Raw genomic sequence first — 18,423 nt, 5'->3', positions numbered from 1 at the left:
CACTTATGTCTACCTTGTCGACACCCACTTATGTCTACCTTGTCGACACCCACTTATGTCTACCTTGTCGACACCCACTTATGTCTACCTTGTCGACACTCTACACCCACTTATGTCTACCTTGTCGACACTCTACACCCACTTATGTCTACCTTGTCGACACTACACCCACTTATGTCTGCCTTGTAGAGGTAGCGTGTGCTCACCTAGTTGTACTTGCGGCGGTTGAGCTCTGCTCTTTCGGCCCGTCTCTCAACTGTCAATCAATCAATCAACTGTTACTAATTCCCCCCCCCCATACAGGAAGCAGCCCATAACAGCTGTGTAACTCCCAAATACATATTTACTGCTAGGTAACATGGGGCATCAGGGTGAAAGAAACTGCACATTTTGTTTCTGCCATCACCCGGGATCGAACACGGGCCCTAAGATTACGAGTCCGGACAGCTGTCCACTCGGCTATCAGCTCCTCCCCGGGTTTGATAGGCGTGTGAGATGCATGAGGTAAAAGAGAGAGGGGGAGGCGTGTGAGGTGAGAGAGGTGCGTGAAGGTGCAGCCATTCAGTAAGGCTGCAGGAGCGCCACTGGCCACCAGCACCACGCTGCTGCTGCTGCTCCCCGCAACACCTATACACACATGTAACAGTGATTGTGTTGCGCTTCCCTACCCCCTTAATATTATCCTATGTTACCCACCTCTTGACCCTCACAGTGTAGTGGAACCCAGTATTGAAAATAATTTGATATATCATTAACTTCTTTAATAAGTTTCCCGCCGAAAATAAAGTTTTCCGCCGAAAATAAAGTTTCCCGCCGAAAATAAAGTTTCCCGCCGAAAATGTTTCCCGCCGAAAATGAAGTTTCCCGCTGAACATGATATTATTTCCAATCTCCTCTTGAATCCAATGTTTTAAGTGTCGTATTAAGAGGTATTATAATATTTACATAACATTACAAATACATATCATGTGTATGTGCATATTATATATTCATTAAATATTTGTTACGGTGAGTTAGGTTAGTTTAAACTGACAAGTGTGACAAGAGGGCGTTGGTGAGGTAGTGGTGGCCAGGGGGGACTGGCTGCCTTCACCTGTTGTTTATGTTGCTGCCTTCACCCGCCTTGTATGTTGCTGCCTTCACCCGCCATGTATGTTGCTGCCTTCACCCGCCATATATGTTGCTGCCTTCACCCGCCATGTATGTTGCTGCCTTCACCCGCCATGTATGTTGCTGCCTTCACCCGCCATGTATGTTGCTGCCTTCACCCGCCATGTATGTTGCTGCCTTCACCTGCCATGTATGTTGCTGCCTTCACCCGCCATGTATGTTGCTGCCTTCACCCGCCATGTATGTGGCTGCCTTCACCAGCACATGTTATTGGCCTTAGAGGATTTGTATGTCAAAATGCTATGTAATGTTCTAGAGGTCTGGCTGGTGTGTGTGTGTGTGTGTGTGAGAGAGAGAGAGAGAGAGAGAGAGAGAGAGAGAGAGAGAGAGAGAGAGAGAGAGAGACAGGGATGTGTATGCTGTACACATGATAGAGAAAATTAGGTTGGAAATCAGTACATTTGTTGATTAGACAATCGGGAATCAGTCGTTTAGATGATTAGACAATCGGGAATCAGTCCATAAGATGATTAGACAATCGACGGTTAGAAAGGTGATTAGACAATCGACGGTTAGAAAGGTGGGGTCCCAAGAGCTAAGTGCTCGATCCTGCAGGCAGAAATAGTAACTACACATACACAATTATGATAAAACTCTGCTGATGAAGAAAATGGCCATGTATTTCGGCCTTGACTCCCTGAATGGGACTTTTCCTATCTTAAACAACTTATATGACAAAATAATGCTCCTAATTTGAGACAAATCACATTTTACAGGTGTAAAAACCAATATGAAAAGGTGTAAAAATTGAGTGTTAATTTAATAAACTGAACAAAATTAAGTTCAAATTGAAAGTTTGTGTCTAGAAAATGATGTGAAAATTGCTGAGCAAAGAAAACGCGATGGTATATATATTTTGAGGAAATAATATATGAAATGTGGGCACTATATGGCAGTAGAGGCTAGTATAACACCCCAGTACCAGTACCTCCAGTACCACTCCCCAGTACCTCCACTACTAACAAGAGGGGGTCCACCAGCAGGAGACAGGGGGGGGGGGCGGCGACCCCAGCATGAAGGGGGCACTCACGTCACCCAACACCCGCATATTTCATCAACTTCCATAGGTAAGTACTTCGCCATTTTCACTTTCGCTTGAAAGCTAATTCTTATTTGTCAGAATCTTCACTATTTTATATTGTGAAAATGATCGCTTTTCCACACTTTTGGAATTTAATATGGTCATGTGTAGGGAAAGTCATAAGTTTTAATAATCGTATAAAAGTCACTGTTTTCTATAATCACATAGAAGGAAGGTCACCATTTTCTATAATCACATAGAAGGAAGGTCACCATTTTCTATAATCACATTGAAAGAAGGTCACCATTTTCTATAATCACATTGAAGGAAGGTCACCATTTTCTATAATTACATAGAAGCAAGGTCACCATTTTCTATAATCACATTGAGGGAAAGTCACCATTTTCTATAATCACATAAAAGGAAGGTCACCATTTTCTATAATTACATAGAAGCAAGGTCACCATTTTCTATAATCACATTGAAGGAAGGTCGCCATCATAAGAGAGAATGTCTCTGTCTGTCCAGGGATGAAGGACAGACGTTTGGGGCTAGCTTCACTCAACGTTGCAGGGTGACTGGTCTGCAATACGGGACGGCCATGGGCTGATCAGTGTCGGTCCTATAGGTCTTATTAAGAGTGGGTCAGGCCCACTCACGGCCTCTCACCTTATCTGTGAAATGTGGCTACCCAAGTCCATAGATTTCTGTTTCGTATTAAATAATATATTAATGAAAATAAATGTTATATTTAGTTCATGATATCCTCATAATGCACCTCAGAGTCTGTCAGTGCTGAGTAGTTATCGCATGTATGACTGACTATCCTGTGTGATGGGGATTTTTTAGCAATATGTAGCTAGGTTTTTGACACATTGTACTCCCTTTCATATAGTCTAGCGTAGCTGCACAAATGCACATGTACCTAATATATTTAAAAAAATGTATACACACACTGGTACCGAGTCTCCATCTCGCAGGATGGTTAATGTACTTTGTAAATAACATTGTTAATTACTATTATTATGTAAAAATGTTTATTTATTCTAAGTATTTACTCTATAGTTATGGGACCTTTTTTAAATAATTTACCGCTTGATACGTTGGTTAAGTCATTTCTTTGTGGAGCATAAATAGCACATGTTATGGAGGAGTAAGGAAGGCACGCGAGTCATCTCTCTAAATGAAATAATCCTGTGTCTGGAAAAATAAGGAGGAAAATAAAATCATATAAAGCCTTCGCTCAGGTTTTTTCTTCTGAAACTCGTTTGCCATGCGGTTAAAAAAAATTAAAAACCTAAAAAAAACATGAGGATACTGACAGCTTTTGTTAGTGTGTGTTTGTGAAGCGAGTTTAAATATTAATGGTAGTGTTTGGTGAATACGTTTTATCCTAATAATGTTAATATATAACCTCTTACTTGGAGAGACTAGCTAGGATAGGGATAGTATGCCTAGGAAACTTGCTGAGAGCGACATTCTTGTGGCTGGCGTCAGCCTGACTATGTTGATGTCAGTGTGGCGACGGTCCTGGAGGAAGGGTGACGTCTGTAGCCTCGCCACGCTTCACAAAAACTGTTATTCTAAGACAGGAACGTTTGTACAAGTGCTTTACGGCCTACACACACACACACACATACATGGGCAGAGTATATTTCACTCCTAGTGCTCCTATTCACCTAGCAGCAAATAGGTACCTGGGAGTTAGTCAGCTGCTACGGGCTGCTTCCTGGGGATGTGTGTGTGTGTGTGTGTGTGTGTGTGTTAGAGACAAATAAATGTAGTAGATATAATAGAGGGAAAAATAGATAGGTTAGAAAGGCGGAGTCCAAGAGCTAACAGCTCGATTCTTCAGACACAAATAGTAAATAAATACACATACACATGCAAAATGTAGTGGTCGTAATAGTTAATAAAATTGCTGACATAATGCCTGAATATAGTCTGTATATGTAATCTTTATTTTATAATTGTATTAACATCTGCATGTATTTCATATACAAGAGTTTACATTACATTCTTGTAAAGCCACTATTACGCGTAGCGTTTCGGGCAAGGTCCTTAACCCTAATTTCCCCGGAATACGACCCCGCCGAATCGTTTAACAACCAGGTACCCATTCACTGCTGGGTGAACAGAGGCTACAGTTAAGGATTGGCGCCCGGTCAATCCTCCCCGGCCAGGATTCGAACCCAAGGCAAGGCGCTTGCGAAACGCCAGGCGAGTGTCTTACCACTGCGCCACGGAGACTACTAATTGCAGTCTTGTGTTTTGGTGGAAGTATTTTGAATCGTCCTAAACACTTTCTTTCACTGAATGATTTCCCCCACAGCATAAATAATAATAATAGTTTATTTTTAATCACAAGTAACTTTAACAACAATGATCCATCAAAGATTAATAATTGGCTTAACAAAAGCAACAAGGAGAATAATTAAAGGAAATTAATGGTGTAAACACGGAAGGACTGGATAATCCTCCCGTGTCTGAGGATAGCCTCTGGCGGCCCCAGCTGGGTAGGTCTTCAAGACGGCCGCTGGGGACACCCTCTGGCGGCCCCAGCTGGGTAGGTCTTCAAGACGGCCGCTGGGGACACCCTCAGGTGGCCCCAGCTGGGTAGATCTTCAAGACGGCCGCTGGGGACACCCTCAGGTGGCCCCAGCTGGGTAGGTCTTCAAGACGGCCGCTGGGGACACCCTCTGGCGGCCCCAGCTGGGTAGGTCTTCAAGACGGCCGCTGGGGACACCCTCTGGCGGCCCCAGCTGGGTAGGTCTTCAAGACGGCCGCTGGGGACACCCTCTGGCGGCCCCAGCTGGGTAGGTCTTCAAGACGGCCGCTGGGGACACCCTCTGGCGGCCCCCAGCTGGGTAGGTCTTCAAGACGGCCGCTGGGGATACCCTCTGGCGGCCCCAGCTGGGTAGGTCTTCAAGACGGCCGCTGGGGACACCCGCCAGTCTCCTTGGGTGACTTCAGTGAAAGACCTCATCTATTCACTTCGTGACGGCTTCATTCAGAGTTTCTCAAGACATCCAGATGAAAATAATCATATCTTCATATTTGTGTTATAAATCGTGACTAGCTACTGTGTTAAAATTAAACAGGTAAGATCCACGAATGTTCTTTATAAGAAGGTATAATCGTTATATTTGGTTCAGTTCTTCTTCGTCAACATTAGGATTGATCCGTGAAGTGTATATATCAATAAGGAATGAATAGTTAAGGGTTTATATTTTTAATTTAGCATGAAATTACGGATTACAGTGATAACGTCCCTCCTACCAGTCTAACTGCAATGGCCGTCTTGATATGAAGAACGCCATTGTGGAAGGTCATGGCCAGGAGGGCGCCGGGGTGGACGCGTTGCTGAAACTTTTGGCTTCCTGTTACGAAATTCGATTGGGTAGCATGATTTTTCACTCTGTGATGTGCGGTCGGCGCCTGTTGGTGGGACCCACGAGGAAAGTTGGTTACGTTAATGTCTCCGGCGTCCTCACTCCCAAGGATGCATGTCAAACCATGCCAAATGCCTCAGTGTATCGGTGGTTTGAGTTAATGAGTCTATTGTACCGTAATGCATCAAATGAACAAATTCACAAGGGCCGTGACGAAGGTTCGAACCTACGTCCGAGAGGATCCCAGACACTGCCTTAATGTGGTTTGTATCTCTGAGAGTGCAGGACCCGTGGTAGGTCATGATGATTTCCCGGTTGCAATTCCTTTAACCATGTCGTAACTCAGTCGATTAAGGCAGCGTCTGGGATCCTGTCGGACTTAGGTTCGAACCCTATCGAACCCTCGTCACGGCCCTTGTGGATTTGTTCATGGTTACTGGCTTCCAGGCCCTGAGGTCAGCCAAGCGTAGTGTTGATGGTAGTTAGGCTAGTGGGTAATGGGAGACTATATATACGGGCTCACCATAGCCCGTGCTACTTGGAATTTTTTGTTTCAGGTAGCGAATCTTTAACAAGAACAATAGGAGACTAGCGCGAGCGGAAATGCTGGTATCAACCCCGGGTGTTGCCGGTAATCACGATGAATCAACCTAATCTATGGGTTTCTCATATTTTCAAATTCAATTTGAAATCTTAGCGCTTAAAATAAAATCAGTACTAAGGCGATAACTGAAATATATAAGAAACCAGTACATGAATATGTTATTAAAGGGAGCTCAGAAAGCCTGACAAACAGACGCTGACACTGTTAATGGTTTGAGCTCAAGACGAAGCACTTAATGCATTGCTGTACATGTGTTTATAGTCATGTGTGAGGTCACAGCTTAGATGGTTCATTAAGACCAGGACGCCGCTCCACACCCTCCTACCTACCAAACACTCCTCTTTTAACTATTTGTTTGTATTTGTTGTGCGTTGTTTAATGAGATGTTACGGCATATTTTATCCACTGTAGTTCAGTAATATCTCCATTGTAGTAACGATGCGTTTGTGGTTTTAAATTTGTTCTTTTTAATTTAAAAAGTTAATAACAATATACACAGCACAAAGCGAGGAAATATCCTCACCTACAGCCAACAAAATCCTAGCACATCTAGCATCAGTCAATAATTACACACAGTATTTACATACAATTAATCTATCCATCAATATACAAACATGGAGCCCCACAGGGATCATACTCCACACCAATTCAACTCGGGGTCAAAGTGCTCATACAATAACAAGAACAATACATGAAAGAGGTACCCACAGGGAGCATACTTTCATTAGTATGTCTAAAATACTCCCAGTGGTTTAATAGCTTCATGCAGTCTTGCTCTAATTCCACTCCTAATTATTTAGTAGAGGTAAGCATTCGAGATATTGTGAAGAGGGCAAGACAGGGGACAAGATACAGCGCCATACACAGTGAGTAATCACACTAACGTGACTGCATCATGAGAAAATCCGTAGGAGCCGTGATGAGGATTCGAACCTATGTGGTGGCTGTTCCACACGCACACGCTCCTAGCAACTAGAGTACGACATGGTAATAAGTATTACACCCTGGAGTTCTACTGAACACAAGCATTTTCTGAGGCTTCTACTGAAGCCGGAATAGGATTTTCACCATTATTACTTTATTACCATGTCGTGATCTAGTCGCTAGGAGTGAGGGAACACCCACCGCATAAGTTCGAACCCTCATCACGGATTTTCTCATACAGTGCCATCCCTAAGTATTAGAACAGTGACAGAATCCTTGGCCCTTTCTGTTGTCCCTCTCTATGTCAATCTCTTTTCATTTCCCGCTTTGTTGTTTCTTGATCTATACCTGTTTTACATGCATCAATATTCCAGAGATGAATACGACAACATTATCAATATATCTACTTTCAGTGCTAGACATATTCCCAGTTTGTATCTACTTCCTGTTACCAAACATAAATTGCTGACTTAGATTATTAAAACATCCTCTATGTCATGAACTAAAATGTTAGGCTACTGCAGGCGCCGCCAGCCACGGCAACATATCTCTTAAACACTTAAGTCCCAAACTGGCCTGAAAGAACTTTAATTTAATTACATCACTTTATATCGTTGATCTTCATGACCTAAGACATATGTAGTCTACACATGAGTCCCTCGGGGGTACACTCTTCACCTGTACTACACTGTCTGAACTATACTGCACTGGACTACACACACTGAACTATACTGCACTGGACTACACACACTGAACTATACTGCACTGGACTACATGCACTAAACTATGCTGCACCGGACTACACACACTGAACTATACTGCACTGGACTACATGCACTAAACTATGCTGCACCGGACTACACACACTGAACTATACTGCACTGGACTACACACACTGAACTCTACTGCACTGGACTACACACACTGAACTATACTGCACTGGACTACACACACTGAACTATACTGCACTGGACTACACACACTGAACTATACTGCACTGGACTACACACACTGAACTATACTGCACGGACTGAATTGTACTACATTAAGTGAACTAAACTACACTGACTGAACTAAACTACACTGACTGAACTGCACTGCACTGACTGAACTTTAATGCATTGACTGAACTATGAAGCGCATCATAACAGTCCATAAGTATTTGAAGAGTGCCACAATGTTGTTGTTCAGGCTGTGTACTCTGGCACTCAGGATTAACAACTGAACGATGTCTGTGAGGATAAAGGACAGACTTTAATTTGAGTGTATTTACGTCCCCTTGAGGTTAACTATGTAAGAATTGCAGCCTTTGTTTTACGTCCCCTTGAGGTTAACTATGTAAGAATTGCAGCCTTTGTTATACATAGTCTGGCCACTGAGGAGTACTACTAGTAAGATGAGACATTAACATTCTCGTAAATATAGTCATGTTAATAAATCCCTTGCATGTGATGACTGCCTGAAGTCTGAGCCACAGACATCACCGGACACTGCAGGGTGTCTTCTCTGGCAGTGCTCTCTCAGGCGTCCACTGCACCCGTCTGTAGTTCCTGTTTGTTTAGGGGGCTTTTTGCCTTCAGTTTTGTTTTTCGCAGGTGAAGCGTATGCTCAGGAGGGTGTAGGGCTGGCGGCCGACTTCACCAACACGAGTATTCCGTTTCCATCTTCCTTGGTAGTTTTAGCAATCTGCTTGGTGTCATTGTCCATTGTGAAACGTCGGCCAGTGAGCTTTGAGTCACTTAGTTGTGTCTGAACAGATGTGATGTTTCAGAACACTTCAGAATTCATCATCAAAAAAGAGCAGTGAGCCAGTTTCCGCGGGAGCCGCACGGCCCGCGCCACTCACCGTGTGCTAGGCTACAGATCACCAACAGCTACTTTCTTCCCCGGACTTTCCTTATTCCGTGTCCCTGGCAGTGTTGTCTTGACACCTGATCACACGGCAGGTGTCCAGGCGCCCCACCACTCTTGGGGGGCCCCCATGCTGCCATATTGCTCACGAAAGATCTCTTGGCAGACAAGTTAATGTGGTCCCTCCACCAGGCCCATGTTACGGTCCTTCACCAGGCCAAGCTGTGGTGTAAAACTGTTTCATGAGCAGATATGGGATCTTAGGCTTTATGATATATCTCTCAATTAAAATTGTTTCCGCATATATGGGTGTGGAATGTGATGAAGTTAACATCACAAAATGGGCTTGGCGGAGAGTTGTGACGTCGCCAGGTCCCACTAGGTTCCACAGCCTCTTCCGATTTGAGCACTGTGATATCATAATGACCTCACACACCTCGTCCACACCATATATAGAATACAAAATTTGATCTCTTATTTACTCTAGGTTAGGTTCCGTTAGGTTGGGTTAGGCTTGATCTGGTTGGGTCAGATTGGGTTAGTCTAGGTTAGGTTGGGTTAGTCTAGGTTAGGCTGGGTTAAGCTAAGTTAGGCTGGGTTCGTATATAGAGTAACGATGACGTGACGAGATGGATAGTTATGTAAGATGTTAGGACTTAAGACCGACGCGCTCAGGAAACTCCAGCCCGAGTGATGACTTGAGATCACTTGGTCATGGGTGTGTGGCAGAGGGGCGTATGCAGCTCAACTCTCGCCACGCTAAATTAAACCAAGTATATGTACACATTAGAGATTATTACTGAAGCAATATTTCACAAGTGGCTTCGTCTCCTCAGGAATATTGCGGGTGAATCCCTCAGTGAGAAATGTCGGGTTAGATAAGAGAGGGAGTCTGACCTCAGTCACTCTTACGAAATATTGTGACTTAAGATCATTTATTATCTTATATTATACTAGTAAACGTGTTATTATACTAGTAAACGTGTTATCAAAATAGGCATCTATATGTCTCTTATGAATAAGAAGACATGTAAGGACGTTGTTCGTTTGTCAGACCTAACAGTAACTAGCTATCAGTGCGGGGGAGTGAGGTCTAGCTAGCTCTTTATGCCCTTCTCCTAGCCTTGTACCTGTTGTGTGTCAATTTAATCTTAAAGTTGTGGATGGAGGTGGCTTCAACAACTTCTTCATTTAGCGCATTCCACTTGTTAACTACCCGTACAGAGTACGAGTACTTCTTTACGTATCTTCGGCCCATTTGCGCCTCCAGCTTCCACCTGTGTCCTCTCTGTCTGAAGAGGCTATCATTAGCCTATGCAGACGATGAGTCACAATAACGTGGCTGAAGAAATGATGACCTGAACCACAATTCAGAAGATGGAGAAGCGACGACCTTTAGGTCCGTCCTGGACCATTATGAAGCCACACAACTTGAGAATGGTCCAGGACGGACCGAAACGTCATAGCTTCTCCATCTTCTGAATTGTGGTTTGGTCACCATTAGCCTATCTTCGTAGCTTAGCCCTCTTAGCTCTGGCACCAATCTTGTTGCAATCCTATGTTCTTTTTTCAATTTAGGCTTCACAAGGTGCGCATTCCTTGCCTGTGTTGTATATTCCAGTATTGGTCTAACAAATGTTGTGTAGATTGTCTTCAAGTAGTTTTTATTTAGGTTTCTAAACGATGTTCTTATATTTGCCAGCGTCCCACATTCTACTGATGTTATCCTGTTTATATATGCCTCAGGTGTGAGTGCTGGGACTATATCCACTCTCAGATCTTTCTGTCTGATCCTGTAGTTGCCTTCCCCCTATGGTGTAGATGTTTTTGATGTCTGTCCCATCTTCATTACCTTACACTTTTTGAGACTGAACTCCAGCAACCATTTATTTGACCACTCGTGGAGTTTGGCAAATCCTCCTGTAAATTCCTGTAAGCCTCATCTGTTTTCATGTTCCTCATCAGCTTTACATCACCATCAAACATTCACATGTCTGAACTCACTCTCTCGGGCAGGTCATCCACATAAATTAGGAACAGCAGCAGTCCCAGGACAGAGCCTTGTGGGACCCCTATTTGTTACATTCCTCCATCTTGAAGCCTCTTCTCTGACTCTTTGTTTTCTGTAGTGTTTTCCCAGTTATCCCAGTCTGCGTCTCCATATTGTACAACAGTCTTTCAGGGGGAACAGTGTAGTTTTCTTTTCCATAACCTTTAGACTATTCACATTACATCTGTTGAATTCTTCCCTAGTCTTTCGATCTATTGTTTGGCGGGGGATTATAAATCATTGTTACCACTATCTTCACGCCTCTTATTGTTGCTATTCCTAGTACTCAACTAGTTGCATTCATCTAGTTTTGCTTGCGGGGGTTGAGCTTTGGCTCTTTGGTCCCGCCTCTTTACTGTCAGTCAACTGGTGAGAGGTTTGGTAGTATATACTCTTGCTTGTGTGAGTGGTGTGTGTGTGTGTGTGGGTAGCATGGGTTGTGTGTGTGTGTGTGGCATGGGTTGTGTGAGTGTGGGTAGCATGGGTTGTGTGTATAAGTAGTGTGGTGTGTGTGTGTGTGTGTGTGGGTAGTATGTATGGAATAACTTGAGTAACGCAAGAATAACGCACTCCTGCATTACTGCGTTAGATTGATCTTGAACTCTGACTTTGGCGACCCTGGTGGTCAGTTGTCCAGGCGTGTTTTGTGCTCGTTAATGGAGAGTAACGAGGCAATTATATAGTTCTCTTCGTTACTGAGTCTTGGTGGTGATGTTGGCGTGAGCTCCCCATTGTGCCAAGGTCAGCACGGTGCGTGGGAGTGCCCTCTGTGGCGTATACGCTAGAGGGTACCTACCAATGGCCGCCAAATATGAGGCTTCAGTCAGCAAAAATATTAGTATTTCTCAAAAATAAATTAACGTGCAGCCGATCTCATAAGAATATATTGAGGAATACAGTATTGTTAATGCTAATACAGCCAAAACTACGGCAATAAGCTATCCAATGTCATTTTAAAAAGAGTTTTCAACGGTACAAAGGTTGAGGAAAGTTGGAAATATTTCAGCATCAATGTCACATGAAATTCTTGTTCATGATTAGTAAAAGGTCGAATGGTTCACGCAAAAGGTTCGTCAAACTGGTAACTGGAAGAGTTATCGAGTTATTGTTCAATATTTCTGGGGAAAATGTACTTTTAAAGTAAGACTTGGATTTGTACAAAGATTCAAATGAAACATGAAAACACCTATCAAATATAATTATTTTACTAATTCAGAAAAGCAAGTTAAACAGTATATATATATATATATATTATATATATATATATATATATATATATATAATATATATATATATATATATATATATATATATATATATATATATATATATATATACTCTTACTGGCGTCTACCAGTATTCTACCATTATCTGGTAGACACCAGCCGCCCACTGGTGTCTACCAGATACGTCTACCAGCAGCTGGTAGACATGGGTGTCTACCAGCCGCCTACTGGTGTCTACCAGATACGTCTACCAGCAGCTGGTAGACATGGATGTCTACCAGCCGCCCACTGGTGTCTACCAGATACGTCTACCAGCAGCTGGTAGACGTATGGGTATCTACCAGCCGCCCACTGGTGTCTACCGCTCGTATAGTGTCCAATAACGTCCAGGGAGTCCCAAAAAAGCGACCAGGGACATACAGCAGGCAAACAGGCCGTCCCTTTCCATGTTAACAAGACGCCGAGCGTTTAGTGACAACGGAAGACAATGTCTAACGACACCATTCCTTAAGGTCGAGGACGGAAGTACCAGGAGGGTCATGTTGACCCTTACGGTGGCTGGTTGGTGGTGGGAGACGGTCAGGGGGCTGGAGGCTCTTGATGGATAGGTTGTAACTCACTTTCTCCCGCTCAGCCGTCCCTGGCTAGTCGCTCGGGCTGGTCGCCACTCTCCGCCCAGTCCTTGGTTCGAGCCCCGTACCTCAGCCAGCTGATCACTTTACTCCGATCATCTGTTCTGATTAGGTTCCTGTTTTGATTAGGCTCCTGTTTTGATTAGGCTCCTGTTTTGATTAGGCTCCTGTTCTGATTAGGCTCCTGATTTGATTAGGTTCCTGTTTTGATTAGGCTCCTGTTTTGATTAGGCTCCTGTTCTGATTAGGCTCCTGATTTGATTAGGCTCCTGTTTTGATTAGGCTCCTGTTCTGATTAGGCTCCTGTTCTGATTAGGCTCCTGTTTTGATTAGGCTCCTGTTATGATTAGGCTCCTGTTATGATTAGACTCCTGTTCTGATTAGGCTCCTGTTTTGATTCGACTCCTGTTCTGATTAGGCTCCTGTTCTGATTAGGCTCCTGTTCTGATTAGGCTCCTGTTCTGATTAGGCTCCTGTTTTTTATTAGACTCCTGTTTTGAGTCCTAGAGGCTTTACAAGATTGTAAATAACATGCTATGTATTCTGACAAACCCAATGTACCTTATTGCATAAAAATAAATAAATAAATAAATAAATAAATAAATAAATGGAAGCGGCTCACGAAATTGACATAATGTTCCGTTTTCTGTTGATGGATTTAGATTTGTAAACACGACTGCAATATAACTTCTTCGTGTCTTCGTTCTCCACAATCTCATTATTGCCGTTTCACCAGCATGATTTATCGGTATATCATTCTTGATAGCTTGCATGAGTGAACTTGAGCATAGCAGCATGCCTTGCAACACCTACGGCTGCTTCCTCTTGTGTTTCACCATGACGTAACCGCACCACACTTTCACCAACTTCTAAATCATACATTGACCATCCACAAATGCACTGAACAGCACTGGTGCTTGTATTGCTTAACTAGGCTCTTTCCACACTTCCACAAAGCCAATAGCACGGTTCATGGGGCTTTTGATGCTTGTACTTGTATATAATGCCTTCTTGTGTCATCCATGTATTGTATACAGCCTCCCTGTGTCCTCCATGTATTGCATACAGCCTCCCTGTGTCCTCCATGTATTGTATACAGCCTTCTTGTGTCCTCCATGTATTGTATACAGCCTCCCTGTGTCCTCCATGTATTGCATACAGCCTCCCTGTGTCCTCCATGTATTGTATACAGCCTTCTTGTGTCCTCCATGTATTGTATACAGCCTCCCTGTGTCCTCCATGTATTGCATACAGCCTCCCTGTGTCCTCCATGTATTGTATACAGCCTCACTGTGTCCTCCATGTATTGCATACAGCCTGCCTGTGTCCTCCATGTATTATATACAGCCTGCCTGTGTCCTCTATGTATTGCATACAGCCTTCCTGTGTCCTCCATGTATTGCATACAGCCTGCCTGTGTCCTCCATGTATTGTATACAGCCTCCCTGTGTCCTCTATGTATTGTATACAGCCTGCCTGTGTCCTCCATGTATTGTATACAGCCTCCCTGTGTCCTCCATGTATTGCATACAGCCTGCCTGTGTCCTCCATGTATTGTATACAGCCTCCCTGTGTCCTCCATGTATTGCATACAGCCTGCCTGTGTCCTCCATGTATTATATACAGCCTCCCTGTGTCCTCCATGTATTGCATACAGCCTCCCTGTGTCCTCTATGTATTGCATACAGCCTCCCTGTGTCCTCCATGTATTGCATACAGCCTCCCTGTGTCCTCTATGTATTGCATACAGCCTCCCTGTGTCCTCCATGTATTGCATACAGCCTCCCTGTGTCCTCCACGTATTGCATACAGCCTCCATGTGTCCTCCACGTATTGCATACCTCTGAAGATGTATTATTAAATACAAAGGTACTTAAGGAAATTCCTGTTTCAATTCTTCCTTCGTGGTCTGACACTGTCATATTTTTCATCACGTGTAAATTTTCGTGATTTACACACATTATATATATAATGGGAGTATATATATATATATATATATATATATATATATATATATATATATATATATATATACATATATATATATATATATATATATATATATATATATATATACATTATATATATAATGGGAGTATATATATATATATATATATATATATATATATATATATATGTCGTACCTAATAGCCAGAACGCACTTCTCAGCCTACTATTCAAGGCCCGATTTGCCTAATAAGCCAAGTTTTCATGAATTAATGTTTTTTCGTCTACCTAACCTACCTAACCTAACCTAACCTAGCTTTTTTTGGCTACCTAACCTAACCTTACCTATAAATATAGGTTAGGTTAGGTTAGGTAGGGTTGGTTAGGTTCGGTCATATATCTACGTTAATTTTAACTCCAATAAAAAAAATTGACCTCATACATAGAGAAAAGGGTTGCTTTATCATTTCATAAGAAAAAAATTATAGTAAATATATAAATTCAGGAAAACTTGGCTTATTAGGCAAATCGGGCCTTGAATAGTAGGCTGAGAAGTGAGTTCTGGCTACTAGGTACGACATATATATATATATATATATATATACATACATATATATGACAATGTCAGACCACGGAGGAAAATGAAACAGGAATTTCCTTAAGTACTTTCGTATATTAAATACATCTTCAGAAGGAATGATACATCTTCATTCATTCATTCCTTCTGAAGATGTATTTAATATACGAAAGTACTTAAGGAAATTCCTGTTTCATTTTCCTCCGTGGTCTGACATTGTCACATACTTAATCACGTGTTTATGTTTCGTGTTTATTTATATATATATATATATATATATATATATATATATATATATATATATATATATATATATATATATATATATATCCTTGTATCAGCACACTCGGGGGGAACATTCTAGAACAGTCAATGTGGCGTAATGGTAACGCACTCGACCCCGCGATCTGGTCCCGGGTTCGAGTCCCAGGAGGAATTGAGTGGGGAACTATGGTCGTCTGCTCCTATGATCACCTGTTTAAACACTCAGGGGTTCGCATCCCTCAGTGCCTATACACCTCCCAAGCCTCACTCAACATTTAAGAATTTTTTGAGCAGTTTATTAATAGAAAGTAAACTTTTTTGCCTAATTAACTTATGTTTTTATTTAGGGAGTTGGTTTTCCTCTTGATCTTTGTAATCGGAATATTATAATTGATCTTGGGATTAATTCTCCAACAAGGTGAAAGGTTTGGACTTGTTTTCTTGCAACTGATACCTCTGGGGAGGGTAGTTGTGTGGGTGAGAGTGCGGGAGAGAGAGAAGAGGGGGAGTTGTGGGGGAGAGAGAGAGAGGAGGGGGGGGGGGTTGTGTGGGTGAGTGTGGGTGAGAGTGGGGGAGAAAGAGAAGAGGGAGAGAAGAAGGGGAGTTGTGGGGGAGAGAGAGAAGAGGGGGGGTTGTGTGGGTGAGAGTGGGGGAGGACAGGGAGAGCGTGAGTGAGAGTGGTCAGTATTGTGGCGGACACAGTGAGGACAAGAGTGACCGGGTCACTACCAAGCAGTGTTGACTGATCTTACTCGCTAGGTGTCAGTGTAACGTTCTCGTGACAGTGTTCCATCCCTCCGTATAAGCTGACTCAGTATAGTGATGTGTAAGTGTAATAATCATCAAGACCCACTGTAGTGACATGGGTCAGTGTAATGTGATCACAGGTCAGTGTAATATGATCACAGGTCAGTGTAATGTGATCACAGGTCAGTGTAATATGATCACAGGTCAGTGTAATGATACATTGAGATGATTTCTTGATGTTATCTTGAGATGATTTCGGGGCTTTTTAGTGTCCCCGCGGCCCGGTCCTCGACCAGGCCACCACCCCCAGGAAGCAGCCCGTGACAGCTGACTAACACCCAGGTACCTATTTTACTGCTAGGTAACGGGGCATAGGGTGAAAGAAACTCTGCCCATTGTTTCTCGCCAGCGCCTGGGATCGAACCCGGGACCACAGGATCACAAGTCCAGCGTGCCGTCCGCTCGGCCGACCGGCACCCTAGCCACTGAGTAACGTAACAGGAATAGGTGAAAGAAAGGAAGAAAACCCATAGGGTGAGGGAGTGAGGGAGGTAGAGTCAAAGTCAAAGGGAGTCAGTGAGTCAAAGGGAGAAGTAACAATATTACTAATTATACAACAATATTATCTAATGTTGTTGTTAAAGATTCGCTACCTGGGACAAAAAGTTTCAAGTAGCACGGGCTATGGTGAGCCCGGGTATCTAATGTTATCACGTATCAACTGTAAGCTTGTGAAGCATCTTAAGAATCTTTAAGTCATTATCTTAACCCAATAAACGTCAGACTACTCTAGTTCTCACTGTTTCATAAAAAATCCAAGATCTAAGAATTATAATTAAAGACTATTTAAAAAGTTTAAAAAGTAAATCAATTATATATTGATTATATACAATATATTGATATTAGCGCCACCTATATCCCGTGTGACCGGCTCATATATGAACTATTAAACAAAACCATATATGGACTTACTACTATACTGATGTTGGCAACAGTGTAATGATCTTATATCAGTGTAGTGATCACGAATCAGTATAGTGATGTGACACTATAATGATTATATCGTTCTTATGGTAATATGTAAGTATACTTATGACTGATTTGAAATTATCTCTTTATTGACAAGAGTCAGTATATTGACAAGTCAGTATATTGACAAGTCAGTATATTGACAAGTCAGTATATTGACAAGTCAGTATATTGACAAGTCAGTATATTTACGAGTCAGTATATTGACAAGAGTCAGTATATTGACAAGAGTCAGTATATTGACAAGTCAGTATATTGACAAGTCAGTATATTGACAAGAGTCAGTATATTGACAAGTCAGTATATTGACAAGTCAGTATATTGACAAGTCAGTATATTGACAAGTCAGTATATTGACAAGAGTCAGTATATTGACAAGTCAGTATATTGACAAGTCAGTATATTGACAAGTCAGTATATTGACAAGAGTCAGTATATTGACAAGAGTCAGTATATTGACAAGAGTCAGTATATTGACAAGTCAGTATATTGACAAGTCAGTATATTGACAAGTCAGTATATTGACAAGTCAGTATATTGACAAGTCAGTATATTGACAAGAGTCAGTATATTGACAAGAGTCAGTATATTGACAAGAGTCAGTATATTGACAAGAGTCAGTATATTGACAAGTCAGTATATTGACAAGTCAGTATATTGACAAGTCAGTATATTGACAAGTCAGTATATTGACAAGTCAGTATATTGACAAGTCAGTATATTGACAAGAGTTAGTATATTGACAAGAGTTAGTATATTGACAAGAGTCAGTATATTGACAAGAGTCAGTATATTGACAAGTCAGTATATTGACAAGTCAGTATATTGACATAGAGTTAATACACTGACTTAAGTCAGTGTATCCTCACTGTGCTCATCACAGTGCCCCTTGAGGTGAGGAACAGTGACTAGCAAGGAGGAGCCGGGTCCAAGAGCTTGACCACGGCGTGGGAAGCCGCCTCATACTAAAGCCGGAGCCTGAGAACGCA

General features: G+C 42.4%; 1 protein-coding gene across 5 annotated transcripts in view; it reads left to right on the top strand.

Moving 5' to 3' along the window:
• The first annotated feature begins 544 nt into the window (after nt 1-544).
• Nucleotides 545-18,423, top strand: part of LOC123745594 (uncharacterized) — a 78,280-nt gene continuing 60,401 nt past the window's right edge. For 2 of the 5 annotated variants that reach the window (XM_069312091.1, XM_069312085.1), the window contains exons 1-2: nt 545-639; nt 1,887-2,237. The gene's annotated coding sequence lies outside the window, so the exon portion shown is untranslated. Of the gene's footprint in view, nt 640-1,886; nt 2,238-16,340; nt 16,546-18,423 lie in introns of those variants that run through there. The other 3 variants (XM_069312086.1, XM_069312090.1, XM_069312088.1) reach the window with 3 other exon arrangements.

The sequence above is a fragment of the Procambarus clarkii genome, chromosome 71, assembly GCF_040958095.1.
Source record: "Procambarus clarkii isolate CNS0578487 chromosome 71, FALCON_Pclarkii_2.0, whole genome shotgun sequence".
Lineage (NCBI taxonomy): Eukaryota > Metazoa > Arthropoda > Malacostraca > Decapoda > Cambaridae > Procambarus > Procambarus clarkii.
Note: the sequence above shows the minus strand (reverse complement) of the source record. Positions and strands in the feature narration are given on the sequence as shown.